The sequence below is a fragment of the Cryptomeria japonica genome, chromosome 1, assembly GCF_030272615.1.
Source record: "Cryptomeria japonica chromosome 1, Sugi_1.0, whole genome shotgun sequence".
Classification (NCBI taxonomy): domain Eukaryota; kingdom Viridiplantae; phylum Streptophyta; class Pinopsida; order Cupressales; family Cupressaceae; genus Cryptomeria; species Cryptomeria japonica.
In genome coordinates, this window is record NC_081405.1 from 598,641,449 (window position 1) to 598,652,850 (window position 11,402).

The window sequence follows — 11,402 nt, forward strand, 5'->3', positions numbered from 1 at the left end:
AAAATTAGGTTCTTCCACTCCCTCTCTAGAATCATGGGGGGATGTTTGTACTTTACGTTCTTCTCTAAATGGGTCATGTATTGGTCCCTCACATACTTTAGATATGTACCAACTTTTTCAAGAAGCTTGGTTTTATCAAAGGTTTCATTTCCAAACCACTCAACCATATGGTTTGTCAATTCATCTTTTAACCTTTTTTTTTGGTCATTCCACCTTTTAAAGAAAAAACAAACCTGTTAGATTCAGAAATGAACTGAAGCTACATTTATTATAGTTCAAGAAAGGGATCAAAGGAAAACTATTCTAGCTATGATATGAAATCAAAATAGTGAATTAGGGTTAGTTCACATATGATGTTCCACCTTTTACGTATAGTGGACCCAAATATCTACAATGCAATGTCATTAAAATTTTTATAAAAAATATCATTTCCTGCAAAAAATTCATGGGATCATTTGTCCAAAATGAGTAATCAGAAAGTAAATTACAATTAGACTATATATAATAATAATTTTAAAGTACCTGGAATCTTTTGTATCTTTAAGGGAATCATTTCTTCATCACTCACCACCAATGTGGCCTGCAACATTCTCGTACTAGCAATACGAGAAGATCCAGGAAATGATGGTATGTTATCAATAGTAGTCACCTCTAGTGCATCCTCATGTGCATCTCCTACTATAGAAAATGAATCCACTATGAAATGCCCCCAAGAAAGAATGCTTGAAGGGAAATAAACACATAACAAAAGATAGAGAAAAAGAGGGATCTACCAACAGTGGGCGGGCCAATATAAAATGGAGTAGAGGATGTATGCATGCTATGTGTTTTTGACATTGTAGCCGGCAATACAAGTGGGCCTAACCTCTAATGAGGCGCAGGCGGTATTTGCATAGGAACATTGACAACACTTGAAGAATAATACATTAAATATATGAAAAGTGCAAGAATTGTAAACAAGGATGAACCTTTATTATGAACATTGACAGTATCAGGTATGATGTATTTTGGGCACTCAAAGTGATAAGCCAAGCAAGTGATAAGCCAAGAAAATCATCATCACTTGAAATACCAGCAACACCCTAATCATGGCCACTAGTTTCATGAGAACACATAAATTGTTGTAAAAACAACACCTACATATTTTAGTTAATGACATAAAAGAGTATAAAATATAAACCATTATTGAACTTTTGTTATAATTAAAACTTTCATTACTACTTGCAAGTTTTCTGCTATCCAAGTCAATTTTTGCACCCTCTCTCATATCTCATCAGTCTGAGGCTCCACGGATGCCAAAGCAACAATCTCTCGACTAATTTTTCTAATTGAATTTTGTATCAATTCCATAGGGTTTGTGGAATTTCCAGGGTCAACATCTCTTAATCCTGTTGAGTCCACATCCCTAGAGAGGTGCTCGGGTACTGCAGCTCCCTTTCCCTTTCCTCGAACATTCATTTGTGACAAGAATATCATTAACAATTACAAAATTAGTCTAAAACACTCAAAAAATGAACATAATAATGTAACAGTTTGCTTCTATCTAATTTGTAAAATTACAATGAGGTTTACCTGATTGGTAGAAGTATTGTGACCTACATCCCTATCTGCACTATGTGATGGATCCATGTCACCCTAAGACAAAGAAAAAATATAAAAATATTAGTGAAATTAAACCAATAGACTTAGCAAAAAAACTTGATAATAAAATGGTATATTGGAGTCATTAATTGAGGTTGGTTAATTTAAATGGTATATAGTATGTACCACCCCCATGATAGTAACTTTGTTTGTATCTATACTATTCAAATTATAATCGATTAGCAGGTCTTCCTCTGCACTTATTGATTTTATCACACATATGAATACATGATTTCCCTCGTGCACCTCAAATATGCAATTGGGTTGTTTATTAGTTGACCCAAGTTGCATACTATTTATAAAACCTGCAATATTTTGTATTGCATTTGGCCTTCCATTAATGTATACATCCACTCATTTACTTTGATCATTATCTTTGTGTTTTATATAATCTGCTGACAGTGCATACCTATGCATACTTTTTTTATATTGAAGAATCTGCATCCAATTATTGTAATTGTAACAAGGTCTGACAAACTCCATTAATTTAGAAACTTTGTTGTAACAAACCTTTATGTCATCCATGGAAAATAAGCCCAAACCATGTAATGATGAAGGTGCTATGCGATATATCCTATTGTTAATAGAAAAATTGGTGTTTATTGGAGGAAGTTCCTTGGGTACCCATTGTTTCCATAGATGTTTGTACCTCAAAGGTACCTCAATGTTGCCTTTGGTCTCGTCATCATAAGAACATGACCCCCCTTGAGCAAGGAAAAAATTTCATGTGTTTATTGAATTTTCTTCTAATATTTTGACCTCTAGTTGATCTCCCTATTGTAGACCTACTACATGTAACACTTTCATTTTCTATTCCTACATTTCCCTCACTCGAGGAAGATACATCTGACAAATACCTATTTGGTGGTACCTGCATTCCATCAAATGAGAGAGTTAGTTGGTAATGAGAGAGATATTTTGCAAATGAGGGTAATGTTGATGAAAAAGTTGGCCCTAAAGTTGATGTTGAGATTAAAATTTGAATAAGTCCAACTAGAGCGTTAAGTGTTGATAACTATATTAGATTTGTTGCTAATGTCGAGGTTTGAAAAATTGAGGAAGTTTGTTTTCCAAGTAATTTAAAAAAAATAAACTATTTCTATAGGGTTTATTGACTTATACCTGTCGATCCATGAGACTGTGCAGGATCCTCATTAAAGGGGTTCAGGTTCCTACACATGAAATTCTATTATCTTATGCTAGCTAAAAATTACATAGTACACAACATGAACAACATGAACTTTGTAGACAAAAAGAGTATTAAATAAAAAAAAGATGCTCTCATCAAAATCATTGTAAATTTTTTAATTCCTTACCTTTACTTTATGTAGACTATGACGGATCTTCAACTAAAGGGTTGATGATGTCTATAGTCAATGACCTGTTCCCACCAAGGGTGATAGCATCACACAAAATATATACATGAAATCAGCACCATCAATTGAGAATCATAAGCATTACATTTGTAAGTTGATAAATAATAAATACATATGTATCATAAGCATCATAAGCATCACATGATGTATCATCATATCTATAATTGAGCATCATAATTAGCATCATATATGTGTCATCATAAACATGTAATCCATCACATATGTATCATAAATAACCATCCATCACATAGATAATAAAAAATCCACATTCTATAAATAAACACAAAGTTCAAAAAATGTCACATGTATCATCATAAACATGTAATCCATCACATAGCTAATAAGCAATCAAAATTCCATAAATAAACACAAAGTTTAAAAAAGTGTCACATAAATAGTCACTCTCCCTATCTCCATCTCCTCAGGGTGGAATAGTTCTATTATAAGGACCCGCTAGAGGTCATGGAACATGAATTAAAAGCATTAAAAGGTGCATCATGAATTAATTATGTAATGGCATTAGAATTCAAAACATAATGAATTAATTATATAACCATATAAGTCAAATAAATTTCTATCAAGAAATCAACATTAAATAGATAATATACTAATCGCATACCTGATACATTTAATTCATCATCATGAACATCATGATCATCATTGTCATCATCATCATCATCATCATCATCATCATCATCATCATCATCATCATCATCACCACCACCACCACCACTACCACCACCACCACCATCATCTTCATCATCACCACCACCACCACCACCACCACCACCACCACCATCATCATCATCATCATCATCATCATCTTCTTCTTCTTTATCATCATTGAGTAACTATCGATCGTGATCATCATCTACATCATCTTCTACTTCTTCGGTATCTTCTTCTTCCATTACATTATAATTTATCGGCCTTCCTCTTGGATCATGTCTAACAACAAATTACCAACCTAGTTTATGTGGAACCTCTAAGTAAAATACCTGCTCACATTGGCTTGGAAGAACATAGGGTTCATCCCCAACTAGTTCAAATGACCTTGTATTAACCATTGTAAAACCATTATCATGTTCAATAACAGTTCTATCAGGATCACTTTTATTCAATCGTAGCCTGTACCATTTGATGACAAAAAAACCTAATTTGAAGGAATTAAAGTCACACTCAAGTATATCATCCAAAATGCCATAGTAATGATTTTGAGACTCTTGAGGATGTATGTCGTTTCTCGATGAAATATTTGTCACCTCAAAGATTGCAGTTATCCCAAAATCACAAGTTTTCTTCGTGTCATCCAAATTTTTGATGCAAAATTTATGACCATTGTATCACATAGCATTGTGGTGTTTGACCTACAATATGTCAAACATGTAAAAAAATTTGCATCGTGAGTTGATAAACATATGGGTGATTAATAAATTTATATGTACCTATTTATCTCTTAAACCATATGCTAAATCAATTTCCCTTTGTGTAACATTGGAATCTCCATTACGATGAGCTTCTCTAACCAATGAAGCCACCCCTTCCCATGTTAATGTGTGAGTAGAATTTTGAAAACATTCAATCCAAACTATCATCCAATCAAGATTGTTTGAAATATACAAATGTAGTGCATCCCACTCTCAACCAACTATACAAAAAATAAATAGACGTCTTACAATTGATTTATTTTGAAGATTAAGAATTAATTAAATACAATAAAATCTTATAATTATCTCTCACTTTCCTCAATCTACCTTTCCCCGTCAAGTACTCCCCTTTGAATTTGTTAATGAGGTTGGGATCCCAAATGCGATCCACATGGATCTTTGCTGCAAATTTAGGAAGATATTCAGAAATGTACACCATAGTCTGGTATACCATATATCCCTCCACCATAGAACCCTCAAGATGTTCTCATTTTCAAACCAAAGCCTTCAAAAATTTCAATTTCCTCTCAACCATCCACATTGACCTAGTGTGTACAGGTCCACACAATTTAAGCTCCTCAACTTGGTGTATGAGGTAGTGTTCTTATGCATTCAAAAAAGCTGAAGGTAGACACTTTTTCATTTCACACATTAGATGAGGAATTGTTCTCTTCCAATATTTTATATCTTATTTATAGATTTTTTTACATGACAACCACCTACAAGATATTCAAGATGCAAAAAAATATATTACATAACAAGTAAAATAAATCACAAATATAATATCTATACTACGAACTAAACAAATATCACTACTTACCTCATGTATTTTCCAAGATCATATATGACTTGCTTGTCATTATTGTCGAAGTTGTTAGGGAGAGATAGAGGTAGAACATGCTGCATTAATTATAAAATTATATTTTCAATTTTTTCGAGCATAATAAAATGAAAAGTACATACATAGTATACAAATATATAGTAAAAACACAAGAACATGAATTACCTTAATGAAGGTATGTCAATCATGTGTTTTCATCCCTAACCCAAATTCACTTTTCTTTGATATGAGATTGTTTATGTTTGTAGCAAATCCTGTGGGAAATCGAATTTTTCGTATGACTTCTTTTATAGCATTACTTTGCTAGTCTATTAATAACCAAGGAAGGTCCTGAATGTCACTACAAATTTGACAATTTTTTCTTTGTCATGCCTTCCATCCAATATTTTCCATAATGTCTCTGTTATATTCTTTCTAATATGCATAGTATCAAACAAATGCACAATTTATAACTTCTCATAATAGGGAAACTTACTAAATTGTCAGGGATAGCCTTTTAGTCTCTTAGGAAGGTGGTCATTTATGTCTTGACGACCTTCATGATCACCAATCACATCATCAGTAAATAAAACACAATAGAAAAGACATTTTATGATATAAACCATTAAATGGAATGACATTACCTTGACGATTAATTCTATTATATTCCAACTTCCACAAGTGAGGTGTCATTCATCGTGGCTTTGATGTATTCTCTTCTTTCCCATTCAGAAGATGTTTTTTTAGTATTTTGATACTTATGATTTCTGTGGAGAAAGTGCCTATAATCATCAAACACCTGCTCTCCTAAACTTTTTGAATGACGAGATTTCATCTTTGGACCACAAACAAGACATGCAAATTTTCTCTTTGTTTGAAGACCTACAAGATAATGTATAATTGGATTAAATATGTTAATTTTTTTTATTATTATCATGCACAACTTGAACACTATAACATACCACAAAAATTTGTTAGCCCTGGGGCATCGTGTATTGTCCATACAAGCATCGCATGGAATTGAAATTGTCTTTGTCCTATTGGTCTAGAGACATCATAAATAGTGACACCATTCCATAAATCCAACAACTCTTCGATAAGAGGCTCAATGTATACATTCATATCTTTAACTTGGTACTTACCTAATCGAATGAACAAAAACATTACATAATTATTATGACCATTTTACTACAATATTTATAACTAAATGTAGATGACTATTAAATGATAAAATACCTAGAACAATCATTGCCAAAATTATGTGCTCCCTCTTTATTGACATCCATGGAGGAATGTTATTGTTGATAACAAAAACAGGCCACACTGAGTAAATAGATCTCATCTCTCCAAATGGATTGACACCATCCACTACCAATGAATGCCTGAGATTACGAGGTTCTTCTTTAAAGTGTGACCACTTTTTCTCTATGTCCATAAATGTTGAACAATCCATAGTCATTCAAATAATGTCATCTCAACTTCTATTGTGTGCATCGTAATCCATAAATTGTGCCAAGCTAGTGCACTTGAATAATCATTGCATACATAGAATAATGGGAATATAATGAAGAACCTTGCGAGGAACCCTTTTTGTTATTTGATCTATTAGATATCTACTGATATAACATTTAGGGTATTTAGTTTGAAATTCATGTTGTTTGTGATATATAATATGATCATTGGGACAAGCATCTATTGCTTGATACTCCATTCCAATATCTTTCGTAATGGCAGATAATTCTCGGTATGAGCGAGGTATAATATTTGATGGTGGTAACAAAAATTCACCTATCAATCTACAGCTAAAAAATATAATTTATTAATATAAAGAATAGTAATGGTACATGATTCACCATTTATTAACTATAATGACTTATATGACATATCTTAACATATGTGAGATTGTTATGTTGGATAAACCATTCATAACCTTCAATCTCACCAACAACAATACAGCGGAGAGAAGAGTTGTCTAGGAGCCTTCATAAAAGGCCTCAGATACCTTCTCAAGTAGAGGGGCATCATGAACAACATCAAGGTCATCTTCATCATCATGATCAATTACACCAGTACTAAATGTGTCATGGATCAATGTATTTGTACCATCATCTTCAATTGTGTTTTGTGGCTCATGATCATCATCTTCCATGGGATCATTATCTTCAGCTTTGATATTCACACCTCCATGTTCCTCCACTTCAAAAACCATATTCTCTGAGTTGTGTTGATCCATATCATGTGCTCCGGGGTGATCGACCTATATAAAATTGATAAAAATAAATAAACCATGATCATGATCTCATCATCAACTGATTTCTTATGTATATAAATTGTTAAAATGATATAATGAAAAACTTATCAATGGATGATAATCATGTCCACCTTCAATGTGACCATGCAGCCAACAATGTTTCTTAGCTTTTTTTATTAGAAGTCTTCTAGTCTTTAACCCCTTACAAATTTTGTAGGGACAATAACATTTTCCATCACCTTTTGTTTTCATGTCCACCTTTTTTTTTCATGTCCACCTTCAATGTGACCATGCAGCCAACAATGTTTCTGAGCTTTTTTTATTAGAAGTCTTCTAGTCTTCTAGTCTTTAACCACATTTTCTTCATAGGCAACAAAATCAAGCTATAGAACTAGTTATATAGAAGTTGAAATGTTAGTTATGAAATCACGTTTCAGTATAATATACCAAATTAAATTACTTGAACATATAAATTATGCAAATTGAACCAAAACCATTTAGCTATTCTTTTTCATCTTAAAACATATCTAATGGCTTTGTGGTGATTTAGAGTAGGTGATATGCTAATGGCTTTGTGGTATGCAATCCTTGTATCATATCTTAAGTTGACTAATGCCTAATTGGGGTAATCCATGAGTGTCTAATGTGAATTCATTATCAATGTTGTGAAGTCATAGAGAGTATGGTGATAGTCATCCTTATAGGATTCTCTCAATACTGTCCAAATTAGTGACAAGTAAGACAACATTCTCAATCACACCTTGGGTGCAAGTGAATGATATTACATATACTTTTGGGATGAACACCATTGAGAGTCATAGACTCAAGTTAGTCTAAAAGGAAAGTAACTATCCATTCCCATGCACTATGGATTCTTGTTAGTTTTTTTCATTCTTCTAAATAATGTAAGTGTGTATAGGATCATGACCCTTGGTATTTTTAAGATTTATATTGTTCATGGCCTTATGAGCTCCTTTCCTTGATCCCAATAATATGATTATGATGCAGAGCATCAACACACACAACCAACTAGCAGAGATATTTCTCCCAACTCACCTACTCAAATAGGTGATTACTCTTCATAGAGCTACAAGAGCCTCACAAGGTTATTGGGTGCTCACATTGCTTGAACACCCCAAAAGAATACTCATGCTTCTCAACCCATATCCAACCAATAGAATACATTATTATAGGCTTATTCAATTTTCCCAAGGCTAGCTTAAGCCCTTCCAACCCCTAAATCACACCAAAACATTCAAACCTTACTCACACAAGTCTAACTCCAATTCAAACTTCTAGTGGCTCTTAGACACAACTCCCTATGCCAAATGGGTTCATACCACTCCAAGGTACTGCATGACAACTTCAAGGGAACTCTTTTTCATAGATAAACACCCTTCTTTACCCTCCCAACCACCCTAAAGGTCACAAAGTATCCTACTATTGTAACACTATCCTATTAAGATAGTCATGTATGTCTGGGATAGTCACACTTTCAAGGGACAAACCCCTTTCCAATACTCCAAATTCTTATCACAAATATTGTGAACTCCTTCTAATCTCTTTCCTAACACCAAACACATAGAAAAGTCTTTCTTACACCCCTTTCCACTTGGATTATTTCAACCTAGTACTACATTGTTGCAATCTAAAGCGTTGTCATTAGGCTAGTCATCATCTTCCTTCTTTGGCTTGGGTATTTGGCATTGCCAACCCTTGGGACATATTTGTGATGTCTTCACACACCCTTATAGAATTCCAATAACTCTTCCAAATCTTGATTCTTGCATTCACACCACCCAAAACTAATCATCTCATTGTCTTATTAGACTAAGACACAAAAATAGTCTCTGCAACACACTTTGCATGTGTAGATTGCTTCATGGAACCATACAAAGAATAAGGTATAAAAACACATATGTACACAAGATTTTCCACCCATTGGTGGGGTTATTTAACTTGGAAATAAAACAAAAATCATTATTGTACAGAGACTGGTTACCCCAATTGTAAGTTTGATAAAGATTCCTCAATGGTATATTGTCTTTATACCAGCACATTCCTAGGAATGCTTGGTATGCGAACAGTGGGGCCTCTAAGCATATGTCCTTAACTACTATATTTACTTTACTTTTTGAAATGAATTTTTTTTATAAACTATCAATAAAATAACCATAATAAATAATTTTATGTCTTTTGTATTAAAAGCTTCATTAAATTTGAAATTAAGGTTTCAACTTTATTCAATAATTATATATTTCAATTAATTCACATGCTCATTATCACATTTCAAAAATAATAGAATAATAAATATTGTGAACTCTATGAAACTGTATACTTTTAGACATCTTTCGAAGATCATTTTATAACTTCTTTGGGGTATTCCAAATGGATAGACAAACTAAAAAAAATCAAAACATTGCTACATAAGAACTTACCAATGAGTTTAGATGCCAAATATAATCAAAGACAACATTATTTTATTGACAAAATGCTTTCCCTCATGACTTGTGATACTTAAGGAGCACTTAAATTTGATAATGATATTATTGTACATGAATTTAGCAGCACTATATGCAATATAATCTTTGGCTGGTTTATTTTCTACCAATTTGGCTAAGTAGTCAACACGGGCAATAATGAATCTTTCTTTGGATAGCTTTGTTTATCTCTATTTTCACCCCTTTCTTCATGTTAGGGTTTACATAGTATGGTCTTTTCCTATGTGGTTTAGTTCTCTCCTTTAGTTGTATTTTCATAGTACCTACTTCCTTAATTCCCTTCATCTCCATGAAAGTTTAGGGTAATAGTTCCTCAAACTATATCAATGATTCAATTATCGATACTATAACTAGTTCTTTCCTAATAGCCTCCTATTGTTGCCATTTTTGGGCTATCTGATATAGCTATGTTTTCTTCTCAGAGATTAAGTGGTTAATTATAATAGTGATTTTTAGAATCCTTCTTTACTTGTAATTGTCATTCTCCTTTTCCTACATTAATATCTATTTTTGGATTTGCCTCTTATTCATCCTTGTGAACCTTGTAACATCTATTTTATACAAATTTGGTCTATTTATCCAACCACTTGACTAACTTACATACTCCTTAAATTTGAGGTGGTGGGTTGGGTTCTAATTACTTTCAACCATTCTTCCAATTTCAGTCCTCAAATAACCGGTTCACTTTTTTTTTCTTATTCCAGTACTTTCCCCATTGTTTTAATTTAAGCACCAAGTCCTTTTGTTTCAAAAGGGATGCTAGTTCTTAAAGAATTTTAACTTCTTCCTTGGTGAAACAACCCTCCTCTTCATGTTATTGTCGAATTATTGATTATTTAGCCTCCTCTACCACTCTCTCATGTTGCTTTTTATTTGGCTAAAAATATTTTGGTTCTTCATCATCTTCTTCTTCTAGACTAGAATATTCTTCATAACCTTCCTCTACCATTTATTTCTTCTTATTCTTTCTAGTATGAGTATCTTGTCTTGTTAGAACATGTGTTTTCTTCTCCCATCTAGTTTTTTTTTTCTTCTTATTCTCCATGACTAGTTTTCCTCAAGAGTACTCTTCCATAGAAGTATCCAAGGATCCCATATCCATTCTATGACATTCTCTAATTCCTTGTTGTAGCATCTTCAAGTCACTCTTGCTTCTCTTTGTAAATCATCACTTTGGGTAGGTTGACTAACTAGTTTTTGAAAGAATATCCTTGCATTTTCATATGAAAATATATATTGAGTGTCTTTCTAGCAAAAATCACATTTCTCTTTCTTCTCTGCCCAACATATAAATGCATGATGTCCCACTTTTCCATAGTGAAAACAATTTGTATCACTTCTACTTCTATTTCTTCAATCTCTTCATGTACCTCCTCTATAATTAGA